Genomic DNA, 17,026 nt, shown 5'->3' with positions numbered 1-17,026 from the left:
TTAAGCGACGTGGAATAGGTAGGCTTGGGTTACGAGCTCACGGGAATAAACAAAATCAGGGAGTACAAGGTGATATGGGATGGATATCATTTGAGGGCAGGGAAGCTAGCAGCAAGATAAAATTTGAGAAGCGATTGAGAGAAATGGGGTAGGAGCGTTGGGCTAGGAAGATATTCAGTTACTTGTACATGAAGAACGTCGATACAAAATGGAGGAAGCGAACCAGGAAATTGAGTGGTAAATACTTAGAAAACAGCAGGTGGCCAAACCAAGAAGACCTATAGGTTAAGAAGAAAGCGAAGGAAACGGAGAGTGACATGTGGACAATCAGCATGATTAAGAAGTCCGCACTAGAGATGTATCGAACTTTTAAGCAGGAAATTGGCCAAAGAAAGGATCTATGATAATACTCGGGGTAGTTCTCTACTGTTTGAGGCGAGGACGGGAGTATTGCGAACCAAGACATGTCGGGCCAAATACGAAGGGGTAGACACGGTATGCAGTGCGTGTGGAGAGAAAGAGAAAAGTGCCGAACACTTGAAAATGTTCTGTAAAGGGCTTCACCCTATAGTTCAAGATGATGGCGCAGAGTTTCTCAAATCACTGGGGTATAGGGACAGCTAGGGCAAAATAGACTTCAAGCGGGTAGAATTAACTAGAAGGAGGTTATCTGATTGGTGGCTAAAGCCAAGGCACGAGTGAAAATTAAACACTTCACTGCAAAGTACCAGCCCTCAAATTCACTATATAAAGGAAAAAAAAGATAAATTTAATTGTTGGTTCACTAAGTATTACGGCTAGGTGGCATTAGGCGCCGCCCGATCTAAAGGGTGCAGCCACTTCAATCCATCTATCCAGCACTGTCATTCTACAAAGACGCGTGCAAAAAAGGGGTTCGCGAGTAGTAAATTTCGGAAGCGAATTCAATACGAATATTATAGCGGTATAACCAAATTGAACACTTAAACGAACTTATTTCAACTTATTTCAACTTATTGAAACAAAGAAAAAGAAAATGCAATATGTTAATTGTTTTCGCCAGAGAATTTTGGATATAAGATGATTAATTAAGGCTTAGCTTGTATTAGCACGGCACATATAAAAAGAAACTGGGAAAAATTACAGAGACGTCTAGAAAGGTAGGCACCTAATTTTCAACAGTCCCTTTTTGTTTTCATATGTGCTGCGCTAATACAAGCTAAGTTCATGGATAAACAACTCGTCCGAGCCACAACACTTTAATTAAGGCTGTCACAAGATGTGTTCAAAATGAAAAAAAAATACTTGCCATTGTGAACTGCTCGAGGAATGTGAAGTCCACATATAGTGTTATTACAGGTATGTGAATTGCCATATATATATGCCGTGGCTATAACACATGCAGCACAACGCACCACATTCAGATGTTTTTTGGCCTCTGGGGATAAAAATATCTTTTTACTTGGGATAAATTTAGCATATAAATGACAAGCGTGACAACTAAGAACATGCATATTGCCATGTGTGTTTTATTTCAATAAAGTCGGGTTTCACCTACAAAGACTTTAAGCAACACTTGGTGCAGGTGGCGCAACAGTGTTCGAAAAGCTCGGCAATAACGTGAGATCACACTTTGTGGATAGGACGCCAATTGTCTAGTGCTTACACAGACACCAGCAATAACCCTGGAATTTTCTAGAGCAAATGTGTAAAAACAGACGCGCTGTACTCTAGTCAGATTATTAATGGCCGACGCACTGTTTTCGTTATCAGGGCAGACTATGTATTGCTTGTAGTTTAACTTTCCGTTCTCCAGAAAAAGGTTCACTGAAGTAAAAAGTGTGATCTCAATCCCGCCAACTACTGCAGTCTTCAACATCACGACAATAGTAATAGATTTTATGTCTCTCTATGAGATGCTTATATGCATAAATCCAGAAAGTTGAAATTTCATTTTTTTAGAAATGGCGCAGACATACAATCGCAAAATTAGGAAGTGTAATAATAATAGCTTGTTTCAATGTGAATACATTTGGTGAAGCAGAGCAGTATACAAGTGCTGTTAATGGAGACTACGTGACAAAGCCCACTGATCCTTAGAGCAGCTTGCATCCCTAGCTGTATAGCACAGTGTAAGAGTGAAGGTTTCAAAACAAATGTCAAAATGAAGCAATGGCATGCTGCTCACAATGGCGTGCTTGTGGTCCCCAATTTTCTCGGATTAACAATGAAATGTAAAGAGCTCTTGTAATTGCACAGCAGAAGTCCTTGGAAACCATTATTGTTAAAGACCTACATAACCATAACACAGCAGATAAATTGACAGGACAGGCCGGATGGCTCACCCTAAGAAATTTCAATATTTTCAAATATCTTGTCATCAGCAAAAAACATTTCAATTTAAGGATTGTGATAGTGCTAGAAAGTGAATTCATTGCACAGTGGAAAGGACTCCCAGCCCACGAAAAGTTGAGGTGGGTCTGCCTTTGCTTTCACCTTTGATGACAGACAGTACTGTGATGTAACTGCTTTCAGATGACTTAACAGGAGAGATTTCGCTTGTTTTAGGGTAAGTGGAAGCAAAAACATCCAGCACTACAAACTTTACTTGCATTTTTTTTATTCAAACTTAGTACTATGAAGTCTCCATAAACAATTCATGGGTTCATTTTACATTTTCAAATGTTAGCAAAGGTTATGTTGTCCAACAATTTCTCATCAAGCAGAATGAGAAATTATGTGTACTAAGAACCTTCAGAAAAGGTCTACAAAGGCAGATGCTGTCTTCATTGCAGTACTTGTCCACGCTGAGCCAAGCAGCAGTACCCGGCAGCATTCCAGCTCCAATCATCGATCCACATTGCTTCAGGGGCCTCTAAGTGGACGAGGGGAGAACAAAATCGTTTTAAGTTCTGAGTTCAGCTACCTGTTGTCTAGCGACATTTTTATTGTTCTTCAGGACAGTTGCATGCGAAAATGAGGGTGTGAAAGAAGTCAGTGCTTTTAGGTGTGTCAAAATTATAACACAAGTCATAGAGATGGCATAACATTGAGTATAAGAACCAACAGCTGCATAAGCTGCTAAATCAAAGACAGAACTCGAGGAATGGAAGCACAGAGGGATTTACTTTGTTAAAAAATCATGCTCTCAAATATGCAGATTTACAACACTTGGCCCATACAGGTACTGCTTCTTATTACACTTTCTAGTTGGACTGAGAATAAAACCAATTAGGCAATCCAGATGGGCATATAGACTGTTACAATGACGTGTATTTATTTATAAATGGACTGATTGAAATGAAAGAAGGGTTGCTGTGCCAACACATAGCTACTCAGGAACTACTCCAGAGCTACATAGCTACTCCAAGACCCCTTCATCCTTCCTGTTACTTTGTTGTAGAGATATAAATCGTGGGCTTACACTATTTACAAAATACATTGATCCTGTGTTTGTACTGAGATATGCATGGTCACGGAGGACAATGCTGTGTGGCGGTGTGTAGCTGTAAATGGCAGAGCATGTTGAGATAGCGGCACTGAAGGCCACCCTAGCAAGAAAGCTGTAAGCATACAGCTTGACGAGACTAGGGGGTCGCAACAGCAGCAGTGCACACATGTGCAGACAACGCTGTGTGCTGTTGTAAATACATATAAATACATGTGTGTGCACTATAAACTGGTTAGAATATGTGTGAATAGTGAATAAGTGACCGCCAAGAAAGAATTGTTCTGTTACAGTGCCAAAATAGATATCAAAAGAAGCAGCAGTAGGGAAAGAAAAAAAAATGAGCATACATATGATGAATACATTGTAAAAAATAAATACAAGGTAAATTTACGAGCTTTAGGCATAAATTTGAAATTTATCAAATAGAAAGACACCAAGCATGATAATGAGGTTTTTGTATTTTCGCACTTCTGTAATTGATTTAACAGTTTGGGCACATTGTACTACAATTACTACAGCTACAGAAGAGGAACGACCCACAGCCTAAGGAGCTTCGCCCCTAAAAGAAATAACCTTGTGGGGTCTAGCAATTGGAGGCATGGGTCCCCGCCTAAATGGCAGCCAGTAGCCCTTAAGTCCTGGTGGCGTTATCGGCCAGCTGGATTGCTCAGAGTCGTTATTCTGGATCAGAGCTTAGCAGCATGGCCTTCCACTGCTCATCATTGTCTATTTTGCAACCGTGTAGAGACACCTGAGGTCAAGCCCACGAAACATGTCTTAGGTCCGCCCATTCCTTGTATACCTGACATTTGCCATCCTATTGGTCAGGGTAATAGTTGCTGCAGGCCACCAGTTTCAAATAAGTGTTTGTTCGAAGAAGGCGCCCGGCCACCATCTACAGAATAGGGTTTCATGTGGGCAGGAGAGACCGAGACTGGTTTCATTGCCCACGGGCCAAAGACTTCAAGGGAAGAAAGAAAAAGATAAAGTGTGGTGGAAGAATGGTTGCCGCGGCACTTGATCAGGCATTAGGGGCTTCAGACCTCGTGTGCTAGGCCAGACGCGCTACGTGGGTGCCACCGGGCCCACAAGGATGATGCAAGAATTCCACACTGCTGAGGCACCATACGAGGAGTAGGTATCACAAGCATCTGCAACGTGCCTTCTTGGAAGATTGAGACAAACAAGTCATCGTGCTGTATGGCACTTGTGTTTGCTGCAAAAGCATGATTGTAAACATCCTCAAAATATGGCTGCTTGAATGTACATCATTAAAAATTCGTCCTGCTGTCTGGCGCCTGTGTTCGGTACAGAGACGTGAATAAGTCGTAGACTACTTCGTAAGCATTGAATTGCGAGTCTGTCATGTACGTAGTGCATAGACATATCCGAGAAAGGTTGTGCTTCGCTTTTTCCGGCCAAGGCTAAAAAAATAAAGTTTTTCGTGAAGTTTTAGGTCTATAATATAGTGTGCTCAATCCAAAATTATAAAGTAATTTCCTATGCATTGAAGAAAAATGGCTATTTGGGCTAGTTGGTTTGAATTCATGGTAATAAGGGCTGCAGCGCGAGCACGAAGGTGCTAGAAGAAACTGATGAAAGGCAAGTTCAGTTGGTAGTCAGCGCTCGTGTTGTCCTCTTTGCCTTCCGTGCCTCGCCTTTCGTCTGTTTCTTCTAGCACCTTCGTGCTCACGCTGCAGCCCTTATTACCATAATTTCCTATGCCTACTGTCTTGGCTCTGCATTTCTGAGATCCTGGGCCCATGAACCTTCACAGCCATTAAAATTACATGTTTAAATACACTAGCGCAAAAAGATATCGGACTTATGACTTTGAAGTGGCTTGTAAACACCTGGTGCAAAATATGTGACATGATCCTATACATAAACCACTAGACTTTGCTCTACCATTAAAGCTGAATACAGATGAATTACAATACTGAATAGGAGCGATACCCTATTAATGAAATAAAAGACTGCCAAGTAGTTGCCAACTACATGTGGTTAGTTACCGTGGCTACACGTTTAACAAAGTGGAACTGAATTACACAACAGAGAAAGAAGCACTGGCCATCCTGAAGACACCTAGAAGCTTCAACGAAAGACGGTGGCGCAGAATCCATATTGGAGATCCCACTTGCTGATGTGTAAAACAGTAAATGCTGTCGAACTTTGAGAAGAAACTGAAACTCTAGACTGACACAAGCAGGATTGATCGCAGTGCCACCCACACTAATTCCAAAAATATTCCATCTTTATAATAACAGCTGTAATTCGGGTGGTCATAACGGCATCTGGTGGACCTACATGAAGCTAACCGAGCAGTTCACATGATCCGGCATAAAAGAAGACACAAAAAATAAGTACAATGTTATCATGAATGCCGGATTTATAACGTAAAGTTTAGGCACCCGGACTCAACAAATGGTACAATGAAAACACTTCCCTGCACCGTTGGAGGTCATTCACATGGACTTCAAACTTTGTAAAAAAATGTAAAGGTTATAGTTTGTAAAAGGATGGTGGCAACAAAAGCAAGAAAGGGGACACCAACAGTCTGATCTCCTTTCTGAACTAAAAGATGTTTGACAAAGAGTCAGTATTAGTGAGAGACAGTGAAACAGATCCACAGAGTCATCAACCCAATAAATGGGCAAATCATCAGAGAATTGCTCTCAGGTTTACTTCTCCATGTCATTCAGCAATTAATGGGCTAGTGAAGCGAGCTAATTGAGACATAAATCAGTACCTAAGCCTGCGTCCAGACTTCCCAGAAGGATGGAAGAGCTGCCTTGAATGAAATAGCCCATCATGCACTGCTCCATAAAGCATCTCTGGGGTGCACACCACTTCTTATATATTTTATCTATTTTTACACACTGGAGCTTCAATTAGGTTATTGCAGACGTGAAAAAAAAATCGGCAGATCCCACGTACCTGGGAACCCACGTTATGCGAAGCACGCGGAAGAAAGGTGACCGTGTTGCAATTTTTTTTATTGAGCGACACGTCGGTGAAGTGACGCTAAATTATTGTAAAAATGTCGCACACAAGGACATATGTTGAAGAGTTGCAGATGTTTACATAACAAGTCGTTTGTACTTGTGCAACGATGCCAACTAGAACATAAATCTGATATGAAGCGCTGATGCTCACGAAGATGCTTGCCCTGCACACTGCTACATAAATCAACTTCAGTGCACGGCAACTAACCACATCTGACGTTAACCAGACGTGAGGACTGTATAAAAATAGTACATACGTAATGTTTATGAAATTAGGTAGGCAGCACTGAAACCCCTATTAACGTTTCAAGAAGATTAGCGTCTATTTGAAAAGTAGTTCCGAGAGCTGGCGTAGCTCTGTAGTAAAATGCTTCATTGGCACCCAGAATGCTTGGGTTCGATTCCAGCTGGGACTTGTCGGGTCGACGCTACCGACGTCGGGTATTTCTTAACACTCGCGTGTTAAAATTGCCCATGTGTGTTCTTGTCGTTCCTGAGCAGATACCAAGTCTCAATCACCTGTGGTACATACCCGCATACCAGTGGCACACACCCGCCCGTGGGTATGTGCCACTGTCTGGCGGGAGGTGTCTGACGACGTACGCGACGGGACTGTGACAGTATTCATGTCTTGACAAGCGTGTCGTATTCGTCAAATCATCTTACCCTCTCATGCTACTTTTGGTTCATTCCAAGTAAATGGGGTGGCCACGAGAACACCCAAACGTAAGTGGCTAAATAGATAGATAGATACGCTCAAAGTCGCCAATGTTCGCTAAAAAATGCTTCGCATTCAAAACAAAGACAACAAGAACAAATCAACATTCATGAATCGGCTTTTCATTGCTTTTGCAAATGAACATATTTACCAGCCAATGTGACTGTGAGTTGTAAGTATTGCACAAATAATGGAATAATAATTAAGTAGGTTCGAAGCATGCTTAGTTTATTGATGTCAGCTAAGAGTACAAAAAATGCGCTATAAACAGATCTTTCTTGCTAATAGACGACAAGATTCAGAGCAATTGTCACCAAATATACTTATGTTTTTACTCCCTTTTTATGTCACGAATGTCCATCACTTGTAGCCAGGTACATTTCGTTTTCACTATTAACGCACCTTGAGGCATGTGCAAGGGTTTGTTCAATAAATAATGGGATACAGTACCAAAAAAAAAACAATAACAGCACTCGTGATGTTTACAGATTCCCAATCACATTCACGCAAAAAGATGGTGAATCATTGGTGGCTACAACGTTACTAGTGGCATGCAAATATTTGAATAACGAATCAAATATAATTTGCTAGTCGAGTTGAACGGTGCATATACGAAACACCGAATATTTTAAAAATTATCGGCCCCTATTGGACAGCCCTGAAGCAGCAAAACATGGGATCAGCTGAATGTTTATTTTGTTCTTGTAATCTCTGAATTACCACAATAATGCAGCCCAAGTATTGGTAACACTATTGGTGCTATAGCCATTACCAAATAAAGCATTTATACTGCAAGCAGCACTTTAACTCTATTCGTACTATGATGGAGCTGCATCGCATTAATCATTTCCTGTCTTCATCATTGAAGCAAGGGACTATGGTTACATTCAGTTTCACGAATAAAAACACATGCAAGTCTTTTGTTCACGTAAATTGTTTTTACAGATACAGCTTTCAACACTTAATTTTTACATGCTCCTTGTGCTGGGGTATATGTTGTAATAATTTTGCCTGTTGCAATAAACCTTTAGCTGAATGCATGGTGTTCGGTTCAAAATTGTTTAAATTTTATGTCGCAGTTTTACTTAAAAGCTGGCAACAGAGTTTCAACTTGAATAATGTAGTTGCTGCAGTATGTCGACATACAGTTAAAAAGTATTTCGAATATACTAGTCGCTGCTGTATGCAAGTGTATCCTAGTTTTTATGATTGTAGTATTATTTGGTGACAGTTCATGAATATTTATTTCAAATAAACTGCTGGGGAGCTCTAGGATTATTTTTAAATAGGTTTCCTTACTATTTGAAAACTACCAGACGAAAATTAGATTCATTTAAGCGTTCGATTTCATTATACCACTATTGAATTATTATCGAATTCGCTTCTGAAATTCACTACTCGCAAACCCCTTGCTAGCGCGCGTTTTGCAGTATGACAGTGCACGTGCTGTCAACACTTCACCGCTCTACGAGCGTGCATCGCGGTGAAGTGAGCAAAACACACGCACACAGGCTGGTGGCGGGCTCTTTATAGGCACAACACGCCGTAGATTTCCAAGTCTATTTGGCCTAGAGGGAACAAGCCGTCATCCGCGTCCTTCTCTTCCAATAATAGCGCGGCCCCTCGCCCGTTATGTGAACGGAATTGCTTCGCGTTTTTATAGAGTGACACTACGAAGGTATTCACTTGCAAGTCTATCGAGGCGCTGCTACAGATATTCCTGCTTTTCGTTTCGCATTGCCATCATATTCAGTAGCGGTGGCATTCACTACGAGTAGCCAGAGTGAGTGCAAGCTGAGCCGATCGAGTGACGTGCGTGACGTAGGCACTCAAGTGCTCTGACACCGGCTCTTTGAGCTGCAGCAAAGGCTTTTACCGAGTTACGATTATTGTTATGTAGTGCGCACATGAACTCTTTACACCGCCATCTAACCCTTTTTCACTGCTTATCTGCGCCGACTTCGATGCTTTCGGCGATCGTTGCAAACGGAGCGACGACACTTTCGGCAGCGTCGACACAGGCGTGCGCACAACGTTTCTGGAGCATCTTGGTAGCGCCGTTTTCCCATTCATCGTAGGCGGTTTACCAGAACGCGTGCGAGCGTCAACTTCGGCCGCAGCGTCTGCATCAGCTGTGCCCGACGCACGAAGTCACGAACCCTGCAGCATGCTTGATTACGAAATTACGCACGAACCAATGAGCGCGCAGCTTCCAAGAGCCTCGTGAGACCGCCTGGCGCAGTGCATTGGGTAGGGGGGGGGGGGGTCTATTTGCTCCATAGCCTCCTAGATTTCCCTTGCCTGCCGGATGAGCGCGAAATTCTGGATGGATGAATGGATGGATGTATGTGACATTACCCTTTAGATCGGGCGGCGGCTAACACCACCGAGCCGTAATACTTAGTGAACTAACCATTAGATTTATCTTTTTTCCCCTTTAAATAGTAAAGTTGGACGGGTACTTTGCAGTGAAGGGCTTAATTTTCACTCGTGCCTTGACTTTCGCCACCAATCAGATAACCTCCTTCTAGTTAAGTTTACCCACTTAAAGTCTATTTTGCCCTCCCTGTCCCTAAACCCCAGTGCTTTGAAAAACTCTGCGCCATCATCCTGAACTAGAGGGTGAAGCCCTTTACAGAACATTATCAAGTGTTCGGCAGTTTCTTCTTCCTCTCCACACGCACTGCATACTGTGTCTACCCCTTCGTATTTGGCCCGATATGTCTTGGTTCGCAGTAATCCCGTCCTGGCCTCAAACAGTAGAGAACTACCCCGAGTATTATCATAGATCCTTTCTTTGGCAATTTCCTGCTTAAAAGTTTGATAGATCTCTAGTGCGGACTTCATAATCATGCCAATTCTCCACATGTCAGTCTCCGTTTCCTTCACTTTCTTCTTAACTGATAGGTATTTTTGGTTTGGCCACCTGCTGTTTTCTAAGTATTTACCAGTCCATTTCCTGGTTCCTTTCCTCCATTTTGTATCGACGTTCTTCATGTGCAAGTAGCTGAATATCTTCCTAGCCCAACGCTCCTCCCCCATTTTTCTCAATCGCTTCTCAAATTTTATCTTGCTGCTAGCTTCCCTGCCCTCAAATGATGTCCACCCCATATCACCTTGTACTCTCTGATTTGGTGTATTCCCGTGAGCTCCTAAAGCAAGCCTACCTATTCCACGTTGCTTAATTTCTAATCTTGCTTGACCTTCTGATTTCATGTACAAGACCGCATTGCCGAACGTCAGCCCAGGAACCATGACCCCTTTCCATATTCCTCTCACAACATCATACCTATTGTAATTCCACAGTGCCCTATTTTTCATCACTGCTGCATTCCTGTTACCTTTAGTCGTCACGTATATTTCGTGTTCCCTTAGGTACTCGGTCCCGTTGCTTATTCATACGCCCAGATATTTGTATTTATCTGTTATTTCTAGCCTGACTTCCTGTATTCTAAGCTCACTACCGTCGTTATCATTAAAAATCATGACTGCTGATTTTTCCTTACTGAATCTAAAAGCTAACCTATCTCCCTCATTACCGCAGATGTCCATCAATCTCTGCAAATCTTCCTTGTTGTTCGCCATTAGCGCTATATCATCTGCGTACATTAATGCTGGTAGTGCCTGATCAATGAGTTTTCCTTGTTTGACTAAAGAGAGGTTGAAGCCAAGTCCACTTCCCTCAAATTTGGCCTCTAATCCTTGTATGTACATCATGAATAACAAGGGTGACAGTGGACACCCCTGCCTAAGTCCCCGTTTCACTTCTGTGGGCTTGGATACCTGTTTTTCCCACGTTATAACTACCTTGTTACCTTTATAGATATCCTTTAAAAGATTAGTGACTACATGTTCCACGCCTAGTGTGTCCAGTATTCCCCACAATTCCTCTTGAACCACGCTATCGTACGCTCCCTTGATATCCAAAAATGCTAGCCACAGGGGCCTGAGTTCCTTTTCTGCTATTTCGATGCACTGCGTCAGTGAGAACAGATTGTCTTCCAACCTCCTGTGTTTCCGAAACCCATTCTGCAGTTCCCCCAGCACCCCCTCATCTTCTATCCATGCCTGCAGTCTTTCTTTTATAATCTGCATCGCCAGCATGTAGACCACTGATGTCACTGTTACGGGACGGTAGTTGTTTATGTCATCTTTGTCCCCCTTTCCTTTATAGATCATGCTCATCCTGCTAAATTTTCATCCATCAGGGACTTCACCATCGATTATAGCTCTGCTCACTGCCTCTCTCAAAGTCTGTTTAGACTTCGTACCCAATGTCTTTATCAGCATAATTGGAATGCCATCTGGGCCTGTTGATGTACTACTTAGAACCCTCTTCTCAGCCCTTTCCCACTCTCGTTGTGGAAATGGAGCCATTGTGGCACTTGATCCATCCCTGTCTATTGTGGTGCATAAGGCACTTCTTTGTTGAAGTTTTTCTGTCACCCTTGTTCTTATCAATTCAATAGCTTCGTCCCCTTCTAGCCTAGCACCTTGAGCTGTAGTTATAAACCTCTGCTCTAGATTTGTTTCATTTATTAGGGAGTTTAGATGATTCCAAAGTTTCGCAGCTGCCTTTCTGTCCTTTTTATGTACTTCTGCCAGCCACTGAGCACCCTTTCTTCTAATCTTTCAGGATCAGGATGGATGCTTCCCTTCTAGAGCTTAGAAAGATTTCCCATTTTCTTTCAACATCATCTGTCGGTTCACCCCGTTGCTTAGCATGTCTGTGTTCCCTAGAGGCTTCCTGACGCTTTGCTATGGCTCTCTTAACTTCCTCATCCCACCAACTCTTTGACTTGTGTCTTCTTTTCAGGGGTGACTTGTCACGTGCCTTAGCAAGCTCTAGCCCAAACAGTCTAATTAGATTTGTGTATGTCCACACATTTTTATTATCCTCAGTGATTACTTTCTCAATTTGTTTAGTAGCAATGTCTATTTGCCTTTCTGAATGAAAATTTTCCTATAGTTGCTCATCTTGTCTCCTTCCCACTTTCACTGGTCTTCGAAAACTTAGCTTGATACGTTTGTGATCACTACCCAGACTTCTGGAGCCACCTTCATCTATGTGCAATCCCCTGAGCTTATCATACATCCTATGTGACATCAGTGCATAATCTATCGTTGACTGCAGCCTTCCTACCTCCCATGTTATTTGCCCTTCACAATTCCCCTGAGCTTATCATACATCCTATGTGACATCAGTGCGCAATCTATCGTTGACTGCAGCCTTCCTACCTCTAATGTTATTTGCCCTTCACACTTCTTGGTACTGTTGCAAATGATCAAATCATGCCTTTCACACAAATACATGATTATTTTGCCTGTTGAGTCAGTATACCCATCTATATCTTCTATGTGTGCATTCATATCTCCTAGTATAATTATCTCGCACTCTCCTCCTAACTCCGAAGTGTCATTTGATATACACTCTACTATTGCCTGGTTTTCCTCTCTGGCCTTTGCTCCCGTCCGCAAGTACACGAAACCAAGGAGTGTAATTTGCCCTGCCACTTTCCCTTTTAGCCATAAATGTTCCTTGCATCCCTGCTTGACTCTTTGCGAACCCATGCTCTTATGTATAAATGCACCCATTCCACCCCCTTTTTTTCTGCTTTCTGTTCTATTGCAATATTCCCATACATAGTCTGGATTGCAGGGTGGTTGCTCCAGGTCCCGAAGATGTGTCTCCACAACCCCATATACCATCAGCTCTTCCTGCCTCAAATGCTCGTCTATCTCTTCCCACTTTAACCTATTCCTGCCACCCTGTATGTTAATATAGCCTACGTCTGACTTAGCTCGGCCCTTGTGCTTACGTCGATTTCTTTTCTCACGGACTTCGTGTGGCTTGATATCTGTGCCCCTTTAGGTCCGTATTTGGCTACACTGTTGGCCTCAGGGCTCTGGGTCCCCCTAAAAAAGCTATGGCTTGGCGACCCATTCTATTACCGACCCTCCTGCCCGTTGCACCATTGTAGTGAATGCCATCCTGTGCAAAGGGGCGAGCGCCGGGCTCGTACACGTCTTGGTTAGCTTCCATTACGCTATATCCGAGTGGCCGGCTCTAACCTTTGATCACACAATTGGCCTCCACTACCCTCCTTTCAATCCCACGAGGCTGCCCCCCCCCCTACCTCTGGGCCTGTGCATATGGTCACATGCACACTCCCAGAGGCTTTTGGGAGCTTACGCATCCCATCCTCTAGCTTTCTCTGAAGGTTCTGATCCTTGCCCTTCAACACATCATTGAGCCCAGCATGAATAATGATTAGATTTTCGCCCTCCATGCTGTTTTCTACAACCTCCTGAGCTTTGGCCAGTGCATCCACCATGCTCTTCCCTGACTGTGCCTCCACCCTGACTCTCCCATCTTCCTTCACTGTCTTGAAGACGCCATCCCTAACCTTGGCTACGTTAGAGTCCCCCACCACTAGGACCCTTCTACGCTCCAATCGCTGGCTTCCTGTTTGTGATGGCGCCCCTCTTTGCTTCACCTGTTTCTCTCTCTGCCGTCTGTCCTGTGTTCCTGCCCTGCTTGAAGACTGCTGCGCCACCGAGCTGTATGTTCTCGGAGCCTCCGTGCTGTGGCCAGACACTGCGACCCCCTGACCTCCCTTCTCGCCTGTTCCTTCCCGCCTGTCGCCTTCTTCGCTTCCCACACCTTCCGTCTCACACCGCTCGGGGCCGGGGCAAAGCGCCATTAGTTCCTTAACCCGCTGCTAGCTCGGTCCGCCCTTCCCGACTTGCTCGAAGGTCGCCCTTCATTTGCATCAATAGGCTGGGGAGACCCACGCCGAGGGAGGCGCTGCGGAGCGTGGTGCTGTCAGTCAATGCGGGGAGAAAACTCGTTACTCGAGTCTTCGCCCCTCCGCTGTCCCATTCAACCTGCCTTGAAAACGCGTTTCTTTGCTCGCGCGCTGCACGCGTTCTGCACGTGTTTTTGAGAGTTTCGCGTCGCGTGCGGTGCGCTCTGTCCGCATTTATTAGCATGCTGCAATTGAGCATTTTTTTTTCGTGGCAGCAATTTAGTAAAAGGGCAGCGAAGCAAGTTGTAGCAGACGACGCCGTCCTCGTCAGAGCGAAGTGCGTTTCGCAAGTGAAAGACGACGCTGTTTACGACGTTAGAGGTGAATAAAACTTTCTGTACGTTCATTATTATATACTTGTTTTATTTGGTTTACTCTGTGTACTATGCACTATGTTTGTTCCTGGATGGATGGGTAAGGCCGCTTCTCGTGCTTTAGGTTAAGCGGTTCTTGCGTTGTGACTGCTATTAGTTGGGATGCCTTAATTTAATAGCACCTATAGCTATCGTGCGGTGTATACACAACACTTCAAAAATAAATGGTCTATTTGGGGCTTCTTTCTGACCCACAACAATAATTGACATCTATCTCGCGTGTCTTTCCTTGCATTATCACCGTTCTCATCGCGGGTACTTTGAGTTCACGAACAGCGTGCGTACCATCATGATGAGCGCCCAGCTTTCAGAGAAACTTTTTTGTGTGTGTCTAATCTGCAGGGGAAGAGCGCATTGCTATAAAGGCATTTTATCTTGGTCACGCTTCAAAAATGCACCGTGTTGTACGGGCTGCCCCTGCACACTCAGTAACCACTAGTTCACTGTATCTGCCAACGGACGTGCAACAACGGCTAATGCATTTTTTTCTTTTTTTCATAGTTGCTCAAGCTTTTGGCAACCACACTTCCGCCGGCGCTACGTAGATTTAAAAATATATAACAACACATTACCAATACCACATGTGCACACAGCTTCAACTACTACGTCCCCAACAATATCGACTAATAGTAGCAGCATAAAATATTTATTCACTATTTTTTAACAGTGCTCTAAAGACGGGCGTTAAAAAATCTATACATTTAAGATGGGGACGTGCATCTCCCAGTAACTCGATAGATTAGAGAAACGGTGACGCTGGAATTAACACGCGTAATTTTGAATGTATTGTGCGCGTGCTAATGTTTATGAAAAAAAAATTGTTTACATACTTTTTTCGGCGCACTGCTTTAATCCATTTCTGTCGTCTGCTTGTTTCGTACCATCGGTTTCGGAATCGGTAGAATTTCACTGGTGGAGTCGACCTCTTCGTGTTTGCATGGTTATTGTGACAGTGGACGACGCAGCGATGTCACCCCCTTTTCTGTTGGGGTGACATCGCGGAACGAGGGACGTTTCACGTGCAGCGCATGGTTCGCAAATGCTGGAAGCCAAAGGGAGCGGAAGGGTCGGAAGACGCTACTGTTTGCGCTTTTTCTGGCAGGGGAAAGGCAAGCGCTGGCGTCGCCGGGCAAACTTGAGCGGGTCTCCCCTATTAGGCTGGCGGTAGCCTCCTCCCGCTCACGCGACGCTCCGAGCTGTTTTTGGAGTTTCATCCTCTTCTCCCGTTCCGTCCTAAGCTCCCCTGAAGCCCCTCGATGCTAGCCTCCGTGCGCTGCACGGCCGCCTTCAGTGCCTCGCACAGCCTGCACACGAAGCTCGCCTTCTGCGCGTCAGCCAAACTCGTGAATGCTGTCTCATCTAAGTAGTACCAGCGCTTGCATTTTTCGCACTGCACCAGCTCACTCTCGCTCGTGGTTTTCCTAGCCTCCTTAGCCATCGCCCGCCTGACCATCGGACCGAGCGCCCAACAGCCCTACGTTTAACCCTAATCCCGTTATCCAGCCGCCTCCGTTAACTCTCCTACCTCAACAACTGTTTGAAGCTGCCGCATACAACGCACACACACGTGTTCAATTTCGCTAGTAGCCTCTCACTAGGTCCCCTTCGTGTTCGGCTCTAGCTCTCTAACAACTAACCGGGCACCCCGACCTTCTTCAAAACAGCCGCCTAGCCCGTTCACGTGGTCAACGTCACTACGACGCAGCCCGTGTCCCACACCTACGGTACTCGCAACGCTAGTTATTGATTACACTGTAAACAGAAATAAGCCGAGATGGGAGTAAATGACCTTGTCCTCTAGCGCACGCCCAGATGGGAGTTTTAAAAAACCGTCCGCAGGGAGTAAAAAATTTACTCCCCATCAGTAGGGGGTTTTTGCATGGTGCCAGGGGAGTTTTTATTTACATCCATTGGGGAACTTTTTCAGGTCAGTATGGGAGTAAATTTTTTGCATCGACAAAGAAAAAAAATTACGTCAGCAGCCGTACCATGCGCAAGCGTAACTTTAATTACATAACATTTAATGAGCACAACAATGATTACAGAACACAAACATTATCACAACATTCACGTTATATCACAACACTCGCACTCACCACAGCTTGCCACACGCAGTACATACCTACCATATAGTCACCGGGTATATATATGCACCACATTTTTACCTCCCATGTAGCCCTGGTGAAAGCCTTTTTTCGCTATTAATTAGGCAATAAATACGCACGGCGTAAGTATGAACTTGCGGTGCTCTGATGTAAGCACTTCAACACACATGCCTTTTATCCTAAGCCTGCCTAATATTCATTATTTTTTTACTATAGCGATAAAGTTTCATCAGTTGACGCTCTGTCGTACGGGCTGAATTCGCATTAGCAGTACTGTTTGTGGACCCGTAAAATGCACGGAATGATACACAAAGTGCGCGCGGCCTTGAATGAACACATTAACGAGGCACATTTAGCAGCTCCAGCGATGAACCGAGGTAGACCGCCGCTACCGCGTTCGACGACTAGGCCTCACTCACGAGTACGGCACGGTGATTCGATGAATGAGAGCTGGCGATCACAAAGTGCTTGCTGATGTGCAGTTTACGTCTCGTTTTTCCCATGCACAGAAATAGGTATCCGCTATCCACGCAGTTTAAGCTACGGAGCGATAGACTTAAACGAATGAGACGGTTCGCAGTCGCT

General features: G+C 44.2%; 1 protein-coding gene across 1 annotated transcript in view; it reads left to right on the top strand.

Moving 5' to 3' along the window:
- The window catches only part of LOC119187395 (uncharacterized), a 90,382-nt gene extending 86,888 nt beyond the window's left edge, over nucleotides 1–3,494 (top strand). Inside the window, exon 3 of the transcript XR_012887191.1 lies at nucleotides 2,775–3,494. The gene's annotated coding sequence lies outside the window, so the exon portion shown is untranslated. The remainder of the gene's footprint in view (nucleotides 1–2,774) is intronic.
- The last annotated feature ends 13,532 nt before the right edge of the window (nucleotides 3,495–17,026 follow it).

This window comes from Rhipicephalus microplus, chromosome X (assembly GCF_043290135.1).
Source record: "Rhipicephalus microplus isolate Deutch F79 chromosome X, USDA_Rmic, whole genome shotgun sequence".
Lineage (NCBI taxonomy): Eukaryota > Metazoa > Arthropoda > Arachnida > Ixodida > Ixodidae > Rhipicephalus > Rhipicephalus microplus.
The sequence above is the reverse complement of the archived record's forward strand: the minus strand, read 5'-3'. Positions and strand labels throughout refer to the sequence as shown.